We start from the raw sequence: 15,279 nt of genomic DNA, 5'->3' as shown, positions 1-15,279 counted from the left end.
ACTGGTAGATTACCAGCCTCCACTTTTGAAAGAGGAAGGGGGCTCTATGCCCCAACGGCAGATAAAACGGTAGAACCGTCTTCTAGGAGAAGGGAAACTCTGATTTCAAACTTCCACTGCCTTGTAGCTATATCTTTTATTGGGAAAGGCTTCAGGAGTCAACCTCGAGGCAAAATCCGGAACCGGAGTCCCAGAAGCAGTTCGTGACTCTGTACAATCACGTTCTGGTAACTCCTGTGACGCCGCTGGAACTAGTCATATCAGCTCTGCCATTCCATTAGGCTCTTCCAGTGACGTGGAGAGGGGGGGGGAATCTGCTGTTTGGGTAACAGTTTATCCTCCATATTAAATTACTCAGGCCTCATGCTCTGGAGAGGACACGCCAGCTTTGCATGCAGCATTGAAACAACATGGGAAGTGGCAGTTACCGGTTTCATAGCACGATACCACAGTCTCTTGAGAATGGAAGGATGCCAATTCAGATGATGTTGTATCCCTCCCTCTCTACTCACAGCTCTCTCAACAGAGGGTCTGTCTGTCTGTCTGTCTATCTGCCTTTCTGCCTATCTATCTGCCTATATGCCTATCTATCTGACTGTCTGTCTATCTATCTATCTATCTATCTATCTATCTATCTATCTATCTATCATCTATCTATCTATCTATCATCTATTTATCTATCATCCATCAATCTACTCTATCTACTCTATCATCCATCTATCAATCATCCATCCATCTACTCTATCTACTCTATCATCCATCTACTCTATCATCCATCTATCTATCTATCTATCTATCTATCTATCTATCTATCTATCTATCTATCTATCATCTATCTATCTATCATCCATCAATCTACTCTATCTACTCTATCATCTATCTATCAATCATCCATCCATCTACTCTATCTACTCTATCATCCATCTATCTATCTATCTATCTATCTATCTATCTATCTATCTATCTATCTATCTATCCATCCATCCATCCATCCATCCATCTATCTATCTATCTATCTATCTATCTATCTATCTATCTATCTATCATCTATTTTATTTACAGTTTATCCTCCATATTAAATTACCCAGGCCTTGTGCTCTGGAGAGGATACTCTAGCTTTGCATACAGCATTGAAACAACACGGGAAGTGGCAGCTACCGGTTCCATAGCACGATACCATAGTCTCTTGAGAATGGAAGGATGCCAATTCAACCAACCTCCATTAGTAAATTATCCAGAAGGGATTGTGAGAAACCCCCCTCCTACAAGAATGAAATATTTTAAGGACTATGAAAAGGCAAGATATTATATTTCCCCAAAGAGAGAAATGGAGAAATGTGCTCTTAAAACAGCCCCTGTCTCCCTGCCCCCAAGCAGAAACTGAGGAGGCCATCTTTTAGAAATGTAGGTTTGGTAATCCATTAAAGACAGGATATTTTGAAACGAAGGCAGAATTAAGTAGTATTGTAGGATCAGCCCTCACTCAAGATCTAAACCAGAAAAGCCATTAAGAAATAATAGGAATAGCCCAACACCTTTTCAGGACATAAACCGCTTCCTTGCACCATTCCAGAGCAGTCCAAACTTCAAAGTGAGAGAAACTTGGGAACTCAGATAAGCAATAGGCCAGAGGTTAACTAGTTTAGCTCAGACAAACACCTAGGATTTGCATTTCCTCTTTTGCCTATAGAGCCAGCTATGACCCCTACATGACCCCCATAGGAATCTGACAACAGCCAATAGAATATTAAAGGACATGTTCTGGCACAGGAACAGGAATCTCAAATAAAAAGCCCAAAGGAAGGTATACAAACTCACCCACTCTCAACTCCATTTTGTCAGCTGCCCAGAATCACACGTGGTTCTGCTTCATCAATAGACCACCTTTTCAATCAGCCTCCATGTTGTTTCCAGTGTCTTTCTTCCAACTTGGAACTGAACCAGATGGGTATTTCTCTCAACAGGATCAAGAGTGATGTGATTCCATGAAGTTTCCATCTTTTTCATTGTTCTGTTTGAGGTGAGTAACATTCTCCTGGGTGTAATCTAAACAGTTCCTTCTGGATTTCTCTCTCTCTCTCTCTCTCTCTCTCTCTCTCTCTCTCTCTCTCTCTCTCTCTCTCTCTCTCTCATCTATCTATCTATCTATCTATCTATCTATCTATCTATCTATCTATCTATCTATCTAATGATATTGTCCATCCACCCACCCACCCCTCTCTCTCTCTCTCTCTCTCTCTCCCTCCTCCCACCCCCATCTCTCCTTGCTGCAATCTAAACAGCCCCTTCTTGATTTCAATATTTTTGTAGGGGGTACTTGGCCAACTAATGGGTGTGCCAGATCACATTACACCTTTCCATATACAATGTCTTGTGTCACATTCCTTCTAGCAGGAAAAGTCTCTGGATCACAACTAGCAAAATAACATTTATTAACGCACCCACGTCATGCACCCAAGAACCTCTAGATGATGAATAGAGACAGACAAGGCCCTCCAAGTGGCAGGAGAAAAGCTATTTCCTAAAACATGGAGAACGGCCGTTTCATTTAAGAAAAGAGCAGCGAGACACACTCTAATAAATAAAGCAGGCTGGGTTAAGCACTTATAATGCCAGTGTCTGTGATAAGGGATGGAGACATTAATATCAAATGCTTCACCATAAACGAGGATGGTGGCATTCTACATGATGTATTGTGCCTCCTTGGTCCCTAGCATGACATGCTTTTAAAGTTATTGTGACTGGTTTGGGCAAGTGTAGGAAGGAGGAACAGAACTGAAGCCAAGCAAAATGAAATTTGCTAAAAAGGTACTGCTTGGCAGGGTTTTTCTGCAAATCCTTGTTTTCGGGTCTGTCGGAAGGGCTTTTGCACAAACTCAATAACATGCAGCTGTGTGTTATTTTGTGCAACTGTGTGTTATTTTGTCTACTGGATGAAGGACATGAGTATTACCTACGTTTGGTCTGGTGTGTTTTGGTTTTGAAGTCTAATGAGAGAGAGTCCTGAGAGATTAGTGTGTATCAACATTACTGGGGAACATTTTCTACTAAGGATGTTGGCTGCCATTTTGGTTACATGAAAGGAGAGTGTTTTCTCTCTCTCTCTCTCTCACTCTCTCTCTCAATCTATTTTAATCTCTCTCTCTCTCTTCCAATCAATCTCTATCTATCTCTCTATCTGTATCGCTATCTGTATGTATCTCTCTCTATCTCTATCCCTATCAAGATCTCTATCATCTCTCTCTCTCTATCCATCCATCCATCCATCCATCCATCCATCTATCTTCCACTATATATTGAAAATATGACTATTCTTTCATCTAACCAAAATGGCAGTCAACATCCTTATATATAAATGTTTTATATACCAAGCTCCTGTCCTTCGGCAAAATTTATTAGTCTGTTACCTCACCTCTATTATCTCGTTATGACTGTTGCTTTGTCCCAAGGTCACATGACTCCTTTTGCAATCTTCTGACAAGAAAGGATACATACATACATACATACATATATATATATATATATATATATGTATGTATGTATGTATGTATGTATGTATGTATGTATATCCTTGCTTGTCAGATGAACACAATACAGAAGCCTGATGATGGCAGATGAGATTCTGCCGAAATGTTGCTACAACTTTAAAAGCACAACTACAACGATGTGGGAAAATACCCGAACAAAGCTGAATGCCATACATGTAAGTACCCATGAAAACTTAAGAAAACAAATATATATATATATATATATATCCTCCTAAGAGATCCTCCTAAGAAATGGCAGGTTCAGAAGAACATTTCAGACCCATTTCATCATTTGGTGGAAAGAAGAAGAAGAAGAAGAAGAAGAAGAAGAAGAAGAAGAAGAAGAAGAAGAAGAAGAAGAAGAAGAAGAAGAAGAAGAAGAAGAAGAAGAAGAAGAAGAAGAAGAAGAAGAAGAAGAAGAAGAAGAAGAAGAAGAAGAAGAAGAAGAAGAAGAAGAAGAAGAAGAAGAAGAAGAAGAAGAAGAAGAAGAAGAAGACAGAATACTAAGATCCCTGACTGTTTGTACTCCTTTGAGAATGCTCCCCAACGATGTGAGCTGAAGGCAAATGACTCCCAGAGGGAATACCAGATGACTGCAAGGAATATAAATCCTTCCATCCTCCACCATTCAGTCAGAACTGAAGAAGCTTCTTGGATGAGAAGTGAAATATCTTCAAGAGAAAAAAAAGTTAAGGTCCAGTTGCCTTTTGAAAAAGCACCTTGGGACATGTCATGGTTCAAATGACCTTGAGCAAATCTTGATGTTTAAGTCTGCTCGCCACAAGATCATCAATTATCCAATCCCCACAACAAATTTCTGCACCATCCCAGGTAGGAGGAAAAGGAAAAGAAAAGAAATTTGTTACCTATAACAAAAGTGATATGTAACAAATAAATAAATTCAAATCTGACCAAGCAGAATGTATTTTATCTGCTAGCCATTAACCATATTCCCCAGTGAAGCAAAACAGATGTATTATAAGTAATGTCTTTTTTTAAAGCTCACAAAGACACACTCACACACATGCATAAAAACAGGAACAGCTTTTAAATTAGGAACAATAAAGCAATATCTGCAACCGAGTTTTGCAAAGGCATTTTGTTGCAATATTGATGACAGCAAAAATGGTGACGAGGAAAATATTAAAATACCTTTTCCCTTTAGCTCATTTGTTAAATTTGCGCAGAGCAGTCAGCTTGTGGTCCTGTGGAATAACAACAATAATGCACAAAAAAATGTAAGGAAAACTCAAATTGAGAAAATTCAGCAAAACGGTAAATGCTGGTTAGGCAAAGAACAGGAGGCTATTGAACACCTGGTAGGCGGATAAGAGAAAATTAAACACCATATTTGGCAAGGCACAAAAATATTGCCGTCTTCGTTTGTTGGAATCTTTGCAAGAATTATAACTTAATTATAAATAATTATAAGAATTAACCTGGTGGACAAATACTTAAATATGAGCCAACAGTGGGCTGCAGCAGCCAAAAAAGTCAACACAATCCTAGGCTGCACCAATAGAGGGATAAAATCAAGATCACATGAATTTCTAGTCCTGGTTTATGCCTTGTATGATCACACTTAGAATAGTGGATCCAGTTTTGGTCACCACGATACAAAAAAGATGTTGAGACTCTGGAAAAAGTGCAGAGAAGAGCCACAAAAAATGATTAGGGTGCTGGAAGCTAAAACATACGAAGAACAGTTGCAGGAATTGGGTATGGCTAGTCTAGAGAAAAGAAGGACCAGGGAAGACATGATAGCAGTCTTCCAATATTTGAGAGGCTCCTACAAAGACGAAGGGGTCAAACTATTTTCCAAAGCACCAAAAAACAAGACAATAGATGGAAACGAATCAAGGAGAGAGACAACCTAAACTAAGGAGAAATTTCCAGACCGTGAGCAGAATTAACCCATGGAACAGCTTGTCTCCAGAAGTTGTGGATGGTCCATCACTGGAGGCTTTCAAAAAGAGACTTGATAGCCATTTGTTTGAAATGGTATTGGGTCTCTTGCTTGAAAAGGGGAATTGGACTAGAAGACCTTAAAGGTCCCTTCCAATTCTATGATTCTAACTTACTAGCAGGAAAAGACTGAGAGAATCTTAACACTGATCTAAAAAAAAATCCTGATGCTAATTATTCTTATATTTATACATGTTTTCATATTTCTATTTTTATTACATTGTGAACCATCCAGAATCACTTGGGTGGATGATAACAGATTAACAGAGTTGGAAGGAACCTTTAAGGTCATCTAGTTCGACCCGCCGCCCAAGCGGGAGACCCTACACCATTTCTGACCGAGGGTAGTTCAGTCTCTTCTTGAAAGCCTCCAGTGATGAAGCTCCCACAACTTCTGAAGGCAACTTCTGTTCCATGGGTTGATTGTTCTCCCTGTCAGAAAGCTTCTCCTTATTTCTAGGTTAAATCTCTCCTTGTTCAGTTTCCATCCATTATTTCTTGTCTGGCCTTCGGGTGCTTTACCCCCTTCCCTCTGTGGCAGCCCCTCAAATATTGGAAGACTGCTGTCATGTTTCCTCTGGTCCTTCTCTTCACTTAGACTAGCCAGGCCCAGTTCCTGCAACCGTTCTTCATCTGTTTTAGCCTCCAGTCACCTAATCCTCCTAGTTGCTCTTCTCTGTATTTTTTCTATGGTCTCCACATGTTTTTAATAGTGTGGTGACCAAAACTGGATGCGGTGCTCTAGGTGTGGTCTTGCTACGGCTTACTAAGGATGAGATGGGCAGCATATAAATGTAATGAATAAGTAAAACAAAAATTGGTTAAGAATGAAGAATTGAGGGAACTAGGTATGTCTAGTCTAAAGAAGAAAAAACTAGGGGTGACATGATAGCAGTCTTCCAATATTTGGGGGGCTGCCACAAAGAACAGGGGACCAATCTATTCATCAAAGCAGCCAAGGGTAGGGCAAGAGGAAACAGATTGAAGCTTAACAAAGAGAGATCCAATCTAGAACTAGGGAGAAATTTCCTGACCATGAGAACAATTATCCAATGGAACGACTTCCCTTCAAAAGCTGTGGGTGCTCCATCACTGGAAGTTTTCAAAAGGAGATGGGACAACTGTTTGTCTGGAATGCCATAGAGTCTTCTGCTTGGGCAGGGGGTTAGAGTAGAAGACCTCCAAGGTCCCTTCCAACCTTATTATTAGATGTTCTATATGAAAAACTTAAAATTGTCTTCCAAAGTACAGACTGATGAACATTTAGCTCATAATAAGTCAGCTATGTCTGTAGTCAGAAACAAACAAGGATGCACAGGTGTCAGGCCTGGTAATGAGACTGAGATTGGCTATGGGTTCAATGGACCTTGAGACCTGGAGGTTTATCATCCTTGGTTCTGGACGACACCAGAACTACCCCTGGACAATAAAGGAGGATATTTGGAGCTCAGGGTTGAAATAAGGGGTCCTTGGAGATCTCTGAATTTGCTTGTTTTCTTACAGACATTTCATTACTCAAACTAGGTTTATCATCAGTGCTATAAGACTATATCAATGCTAGCTAAACTATCTATTTACTCACACTGATGATATTACCTAGTTGGGTAATGAAACATCTGCAAGAAAATAACAAAGCTCAGAGAACACACCAAGGACTCTGACCTCAAATTCTCCTAGTCTCATGACACAGAGCAGAAGAAAATAACAGAGTTGGAAGGGACCTCATAGGTCATCTAGTCCAACCCTCTGCCCAAGCAGGAAACCCTACACCATTTCTGACAGATGACAGTCCAGTCTCTTCTTGAAAGCCTCCGGAGATGAAGCTCCCACAATTTCTGAAGGCAACTTCTGTTCCATTGGTTGATTGTTCTCACTGTCAAAAAATTTCTCCTTATTACCAGGTTGAATCTCACCTTGTTCAGTTTTTATCCATTATTCCTTGTCTGACCTTCAGGTGCCTTGGAAAATAGCTTGTTCCCTTCCTTTCTGTGGAAGCCCCTCAGATATTGAAAGACCGCTATCATGTCTCCCCTGGTCCTTCTCTTTACTAGACTAGCCAAGCCCAGTTCCTGCAACCGTTCATTGTATGTTTTAGGCTCCAGTCCCCTAATCATCTCGGTTGGTCTTCTCTGTACTTTTCCTAGAGTCTCAACATCTTTTTTGTAATGTGGTGAACAAAACTGGATGCAGTACTCTAGGTGTGATCTTACTAAGGCTTTATAGAGTGGTATTAGTACCTCACCTGATCTTGACTGTATCCATCTGTTAATTGAACTTAGGATTGTGTTGGCTTTTTTGGCTGCCACCGCACACTGCTGCCTCATATTTAATTGGTTGTCCTCCAAGACTCCAAGATCCCTCTCACTCAATAGTTACTGCTATTGAGCCTGGTTTCACCCTGGTTTCACTTTGGGGTTTTTCTTGCCTAAATATAAGGCTTTCCTTTTCTCTACATTGGATTTCATTTTATTAGATATGGCCCAGTGTTCAAGTCTGTTGAGATCCATCTGGATCTTGAGCCTATCTTCCTGGGTGTTAGCTATTCCTGCCAGCTTAGTATCATCTGGAAATTTGGTAAGTTCCCCGTGTATTCCCTCATGTAAATCGTTTATGAAAACTCATCAAAGAACAGGTACCAGTCATAGCTGAGAGATCTTTTGTACAACACAAAGTATTGTGTACCAGTGGCGCCCTGTCTTCATTCCTAAACATGTCTTACAACCACACACACTTGGCATCTCTGTAAAAAACAAAGGCCTGATGTTTTCCTGATTTGTGGAGGCTACGACACAATGCAAACCTTGATGTTAAAATTATGGTGGCTACACAGATTTGCTTTTAAGCTCGGCCACTAAGGGGCCTTTGAAATCCGGAGGTCAGCAGGAGTTATGAGTCGGCGGTACACAAAACCAAACCTTTTTTCTCGATTGACTCAGGAAGCCAAACCTTAGAGGCAAAGAACCTCATATTTCTTCTTATTTTTCCTTGCCAAGAAAGAGTTGAGGGCAGCAGGCTGTGTTGTAGCATCTCAAACCGCCTAATAACAGATGGGCTCCAGTATGGCGAATGCTAACCAATTATTCACTGTAATCTCCATGGGGGCAAGGGATGGGGAGGAGGAGGAGGAGGAGTGGGGTTGGAGAGAGTGAAGGCTGGAATAGAGAGAAGAAAAAGAGGAAGAAAAACTTGCTGTGTGCATTACGGCTTGCCCTTAAAGAAAAATATATCGCTAATCCATCAGGAACGAATTTTTGTGTTCTCTAATATTAATGTTTAAGGCAATGCTCTTCTGGCGTATTGATTCTCCCTGGGTTGGAAGAACTGAAAAAGAAACAATTTTCAAAATGGGGTTTTCAGGTTCTTTGATATTGTAGTTCATCTTATGGAAAAATTTTCCCTTTGCGTGTGTCTGTGTGTGCCTTCTATCCAGTGTATAATAGGTGGGCGAGTGAGAGAAAAGAAAACAGAATGGCGGGGAATGAATAGAATAAAAGAATAACAGAGTTGGAAGGGACCTTGGAGGTCTTCTAGTCCACCCCCCTGCTCAAGGCAGGAGATGCTATGGTTGTCTGTCTAGTCTCTTCTTGAAAATCTCCAGTGATGGAGTGTCACAATTTTTGGAGATTGAATTTATGGAAGGATATTCTTCATTTACTCCATTCATCTAGTCTAGTCTCTTCATTGGGTATGGACAAACCTTACCGATGTACCATCTGTGATTAGAAATATCTATATTAGGGATAGCCAACCTTGGCAACTTTAAGACTTGTGGACTTCAACTCCCAGATCACAGTGCTAGTTGGGAGATTCTGGACATTGAAGTCCACAAGTTGCCAAGGTTGGACTCCCCCTGATCTGTAGGGTGTTTGAATACTTGAAACCAAGCAACATTTGCATTTTCCTGTCTGTTGACTTCCAAATATATATAAGGAATATATATTCTCATTCTCTCTCTCTCTGTCTCTGTCTCTGTCTCTTTCTCTCTCTCAATATGTATGTATGTATGTATGTATGGTATTCACCTTTGTTCATGTATTTTCCCACGTCATTGTAGTTGTGCTTTTAAAGTTGTAGCAAAGTTTCAGCAGAATCTCATCTGCCATCATCAGGCTTCTGTAGAGGGTTCATCTGTGAGTCTACACTATACAGAAGCCTGATGATGGCAGATGAATACCCGAACAAAGCTGAATACCATATATATATGTATATGTATATGTATATGTATATGTATATGTATATGTATGTATGTCTAGATATGTTCGGGTCTTTTCCCGTGTAAGATTAAGAGTATCTTGGTGACGGTTTAGTGAGGTCCCACTTGCCATCCTCAGGCTGGTGCTTTTGGCTTCGTGCTTCATGCACTGGCACTACAACACAGGAGGCTAATGGAAAAGAGATCAAAACACAAACAACCCAGGAGATCACAACACAGGACCCAGGATACCACAACAAAAGAACTCGCAAGGCCATCACACAATCCATTATCCAAGCCGTTAAAACATGGGAGACTAATGAAAAAAGATCACTACAAAACAAACGACCCAGCACAAGATCCAGGATATCTCCACAACAAAACTCACAAGGCCATCACACAGCCCATTATACCAACATCAACTCCATCAACCAATCAAGAGGCAGCAGTGCAGCCAACCAGCATAGCACACCAGCCCCCATCACCAGTATTTATAGAGAGACGGCAGCTCCAATATATATATATATATATATGGTCATGTGGTTGGCATGATGGAAGGCACATGGAACGTTGTTCCCTTCACACCAAAGTGGTCCCTATTTCAAACTGCTAGATTGGCAGAAGCTGCTGGGACAAGGAATGGGGGCTCACTCTGTTATGTGGCGCTAGGGATTCAAACCGCCGACCTTTCTGATCGGCAAGCTCAGCATCTTAGCCACTGAGCCAACACATACACACACACACACACACAAACACACACACACACACACACAAACATTCATTCTGATCAGCAAAAATTGTGCGGTTCCTCAAACATCCATTTCCTGCATACAACTTTCTCAGTCCATCTGTTGTTTGCTTGTTTCTCCCCACACACATGCACATACAACCCAGAGATTGAAAGGAATATATATACAAAAATATCTTCCACTCCGAATAAGGAAAGTGGAGGTGTATTTTATTTTTAGGTGTCTGAGAGATGTTTTCTAGAGTTTGCCCCGCTTCCGGAAAAGACCACGGTCAACCCATGAAGTGCCAGCAGAAAAGGATGCAAGTTGTAGAAATGTTGCATTACTACAAGCATTTTTAAAGGTTAAGGAAGGAAGGGGCAATTCAGTTATCTTTATTTTTTAAAAAGTACAGTAAATATTCCCTCTTCATAAAACATAAAAAGGAAGTTTTTCTGGTCTATATCAGGGTCGTCAACCTTTTGGACCTCAGGGACCACCAAACTCATAATTTTAAATCCCAGGGCCCACTAACCAGTTCTGTGGGCGTGGCCTAATTTGTGGGTGTGGCTAATTTGTGGATGTGATTGGCTGGGCATGGCTTGTATGTAAATATTATAAATATTTATATAAATATTGAATTTTTTATTTAAAAAAAGAGCAACTTTTACCCAAAATCAGGCATAGCAGGAAGGCAGATTGTGCTCACAGAATCACAGATTCATTCAGAGATCTATCTATCTGCCATTGGCTAACATAAAATTTGCTTGCAAGCAAACTCATAAAATTAATTCATAATACACCATGTATGTAAATATTGAATTTTTTTTAATAAAAAAAGAGCAACTTTTACCCAAAATCAGGCAAAGCGGGCAGGCAGATTGAGTTGGTCACAGAATCATTCAGTGATCTATCTGCCATCGGCTAGCTCAGTCTGTCACATAAAATTTGCTTGCCGTGAGTCTGCACTGAATTATAGAACCTTCAGTCCTAAGGGAGGTTCGGTTGTGCTTAAAAGCAGAGCCGAAGATCTAAAGACTAGCTAGAAAGCAAGAAATCCAACCATTTCCTGTTTTCTAGCTAATCTAAATCTCCTGGCACAGCAGAACAGCTGATGGTTGGAAAAATAGCAATTTAGCAGGCAAGTTTTCTGGGTAAGGAGTGAGTGGGCAGGGAGGGTTCCCGCGGGCCATGTGGGCGGCGCAGCCTTGTGTTTCTGCGGAGCCTGGATTAATTGCTTTGTGGGGGTGCTCTGGGGATGAGATTTCTCTGCGGCCCACCAAAATTTTCTCACGGCCCACTAGTTGGCAACCGCTGATATAGGAGATGACCAGGCTGAGCCCGAGGGAGTGGTCAAACTCATCATGGGTCTTGAATCCCTTCGTGCTCACAAGAGATCTAAATCTGGCCCACCTGGAATTCCATTGACTCTTATCTACCATCAATTGATTGGTCTCAAGTCACCCAACCATCTTTCGTGCCTAAGGCAGGATTTCAACTCGCAATCTCCTGCTTTGTAATCTGGTGCCTTTACCACTAATGACTAGACCAAACTGGCTGACTGACTGACTGACTGACTGATCTATCTATCTATCTATCTATCTATCTATCTATCTATCTATCTATCTATCTATCTATCTATCTATCTATCTATCTATCTATCTATCTATCTATCTATCTAAACATGTAAATAAACATCTATCTATCTATCTATCTATCTATCTATCTATCTATCTATCTATCTATCTATCTATCTATCTATCTATTTATGTATGTATGTATCTATCTATGCATCTCTGTCTATATCTATCTATCTATCTATCTATCTATCTATCTATCTATCTATCTATCTATCTATCTATCTATCATCTATCTATCTATATCTATTTATGTATGTATGTATCTATCTATGCATCTCTGTCTATATCTATCTATCTATCTATCGATCTATCTGTCTGTCTGTCTGTCTGTCCGTCCGTCCATCCATCCATCCATCCATCCATCCATCCATCCATCCATCCATCTATCTATCTATCTATCTATCTATCTATCTATCTATCTATCTGTCTGTCTATCTATCTATCATCTCCTTACCTATCATATCTCTGTATTCTCTCTCTCTCTCCCCTCTGTCTTTCCTTCTCTTTCTCTTTCCTTCTCTCTCTCTCTCTCTGATTTCTGATCTCTGCAAGAATTGTTGACCTCTTTTAGTCTGCCTCCCTTTATGATTTAACCTGAACTGGAAAAATAAAAAAGTCAGCAACAAGGAGAAATTCTGGGGTACTGTTTTGTAATGTCAGGAGCAATAGTTTGTGTGGCTGAAATAGATTCCATGCATTGCATCGAGTGAAATATGGAATTTTGCTTTAAGAGCCGCTAAGAAGTTTCCATCAGCTTTGGACCCCAGATTTAATGGGACATGAATGAATTTAGCTCAGAAGCATCCAACCCAGGACTCTTGCTAATAATAATAATAAAAAGGTGCGGGCGATAAATACACCAAACATAAAATAATGGCAAAGGAAAAAAAAAAGAGATGTTTATTATTTGCAAAATTTTTACAACATAAAGAAGATGCATATTTGGACAGTTTATGTCCCAGATGGTTATTTTTCTGATAATGCACCTGGTTAAAATAAAGTTTTCCTTCTGGATGCATTCATAATAATACCTCCATAAAAACAATTTGGAACAGTTCTATTACAGCTGCAGTAGGCACAAACTTCATTTATGGATACATTTAGACAAGATCAGGTACAGTTATACGTGGAAAGAGGAGGGAGCCCAAAAGGTATTTCCAGAAATATTATTACTTAGTGTCAGACCTGGTTAAGTCAACTAGGAATTTATGAGCCTCAGTTTGCAACTAAGTATTTTGGAAATGAAGAACACTTTTGATTTCCTCAAGTGGCGTTTTTAGAAAAAGAAAGATTGCATCTGAAATTTATCTCCTTCCTTCTTCCTTCCCTCCCTCCCTCCTTCCCTCTCTCCCCACCTTCCTAGTTTTCTTCCTCACTCCCCTTCCTTCCTTCCTTCCTTCCTTCCTTCCTTCCTTCTTTCCTAGCTTTCTTCCCCTTTCATTATCCTCCCTCCCTTCCTTCCTGCCTCCCTCCCTTCCTCCCTAGCTTTCTTTCTCTCTCCCAAGCCTTCCTTCCTTCCTTCCTTCCTTCCTTCCTTCCTTCCTTCCTTCCTTCCTTCCTTCCTTCCTCCCTCCCTCCCTTCTTTCCTAGCTTTCTTCCTCTCTCCCATTATCCTCCCTTCCTCCCTAGCTTTCTCTCTCTTCTTCCAAGCCCCTTCCTTCCTTCCTTCCTTCCTTCCTTCCTTCCTTCCTTCCTCCCCCTCCCTCCTTCCCTCTCTCCCCACCTTCCTAGTTTTCTTCCTCACTCCCCTTCCTTCCTTCCTTCCTTCCTTCCTTCCTTCCTTCCTTCCTTCCTTCCTTCCTTCCTTCTTCCTTCCTTCTTTCCTAGCTTTCTTCCCCTTTCATTATCCTCCCTCCCTTCCTTCCTGCCTCCCTCCCTTCCTCCCTAGCTTTCTTTCTCTCTCCCAAGCCCCTTCCTTCCTTCCTTCCTTCCTTCCTTCCTTCCTCCCTCCCTCCCTCCCTCCCTCCCTTCTTTCCTAGCTTTCTTCCTCTCTCCCATTATCCTCCCTTCCTCCCTAGCTTTCTCTCTCTCTTCCAAGCCCCTTCCTTCCTTCCTTCCTTCCTTCCTTCCTTCCTTCCTTCCTTCCTTCCTCCCTCCCTCCCTTCCTCCCTCCCTCCCTTCTTTCCTAGCTTTCTTCCTCTCTCCCATTATCCTCCCTTCCTCCCTAGCTTTCTTTCTCTCTCCCAAGCCCCTTCCTTCCTTCCTTCCTTCCTTCCTTCCTCCCTCCCTCCCTCCCTTCTTTCCTAGCTTTCTTCCTCTCTCCCATTATCCTCCCTTCCTCCCTAGCTTTCTTTCTCTCTCCCAAGCCCCTTCCTTCCTTCCTTCCTTCCTTCCTTCCTTCCTTCCTTCCTTCCTTCCTTCCTTCCTTCCTCCTCCCTTCCTCCCTCCCTCCCTCCCTTCTTTTTCCTAGCTTTCTTCCTCTCTCCCATTATCCTCCCTTCCTCCCTAGCTTTCTTTCTCTCTCCCAAGCCCCCTTCCTTCCTTCTTCCTTCCTTCCTTCCTTCCTTCCTTCCTTCCTTCCTTCCTCCCTCCCTTCCTCCCTCCCTCCCTCCCTTCTTTCCTAGCTTTCTTCCTCTCTCCCATTATCCTCCCTTCCTCCCTAGCTTTCTTTCTCTCTCCCAAGCCCCTTCCTTCCTTCCTTCCTTCCTTCCTTCCTTCCTTCCTTCCTTCCTTCCTTCCTTCCTTCCTTCCTCCCTCCCTTCCTCCCTCCCTCCCTCCCTTCTTTCCTAGCTTTCTTCCTCTCTCCCATTATCCTCCCTTCCTCCCTAGCTTTCTTTCTCTCCCAAGCCCCTTCCTTCCTTCCTTCCTTCCTTCCTTCCTTCCTTCCTTCCTTCCTTCCTTCCTTCCTTCCTTCCTTCCTTCCTTCCTTCCTTCCTCTCAGTGTAGATCTAATGATGATAACATTCTGCATGCAATTTATTTAAAATAAATAAATAAATCCAGCAACTCAGGAGCAATTTTGGATCCCCTGACATAACCCTGCCACAGGCAAAACCAAGCAGACACAAACACACATACACACAATGCAATTTGTGTCATTATTCTACTGTGTTGTTTGTGTATGTGCATGTGTGCGTCCCATTTTGTTATAGCTATTCACAACAATAGCAAAACAATCTTATTCTTCGGGGCTCTGTTTTTAATTGCCATCCTGCCCAGCTATTTTCTAGCTTAGGTGGGAAAGTTGCAAATAAATACACAGACGCATAAATAAATGAAATAGAAGA

This window comes from Pseudonaja textilis, chromosome 2, assembly GCF_049901715.1.
Source record: "Pseudonaja textilis isolate UNSWEBS1 chromosome 2, rPseTex1.2, whole genome shotgun sequence".
Lineage (NCBI taxonomy): Eukaryota > Metazoa > Chordata > Lepidosauria > Squamata > Elapidae > Pseudonaja > Pseudonaja textilis.
The sequence above is the reverse complement of the archived record's forward strand: the minus strand, read 5'-3'. Positions refer to the sequence as shown.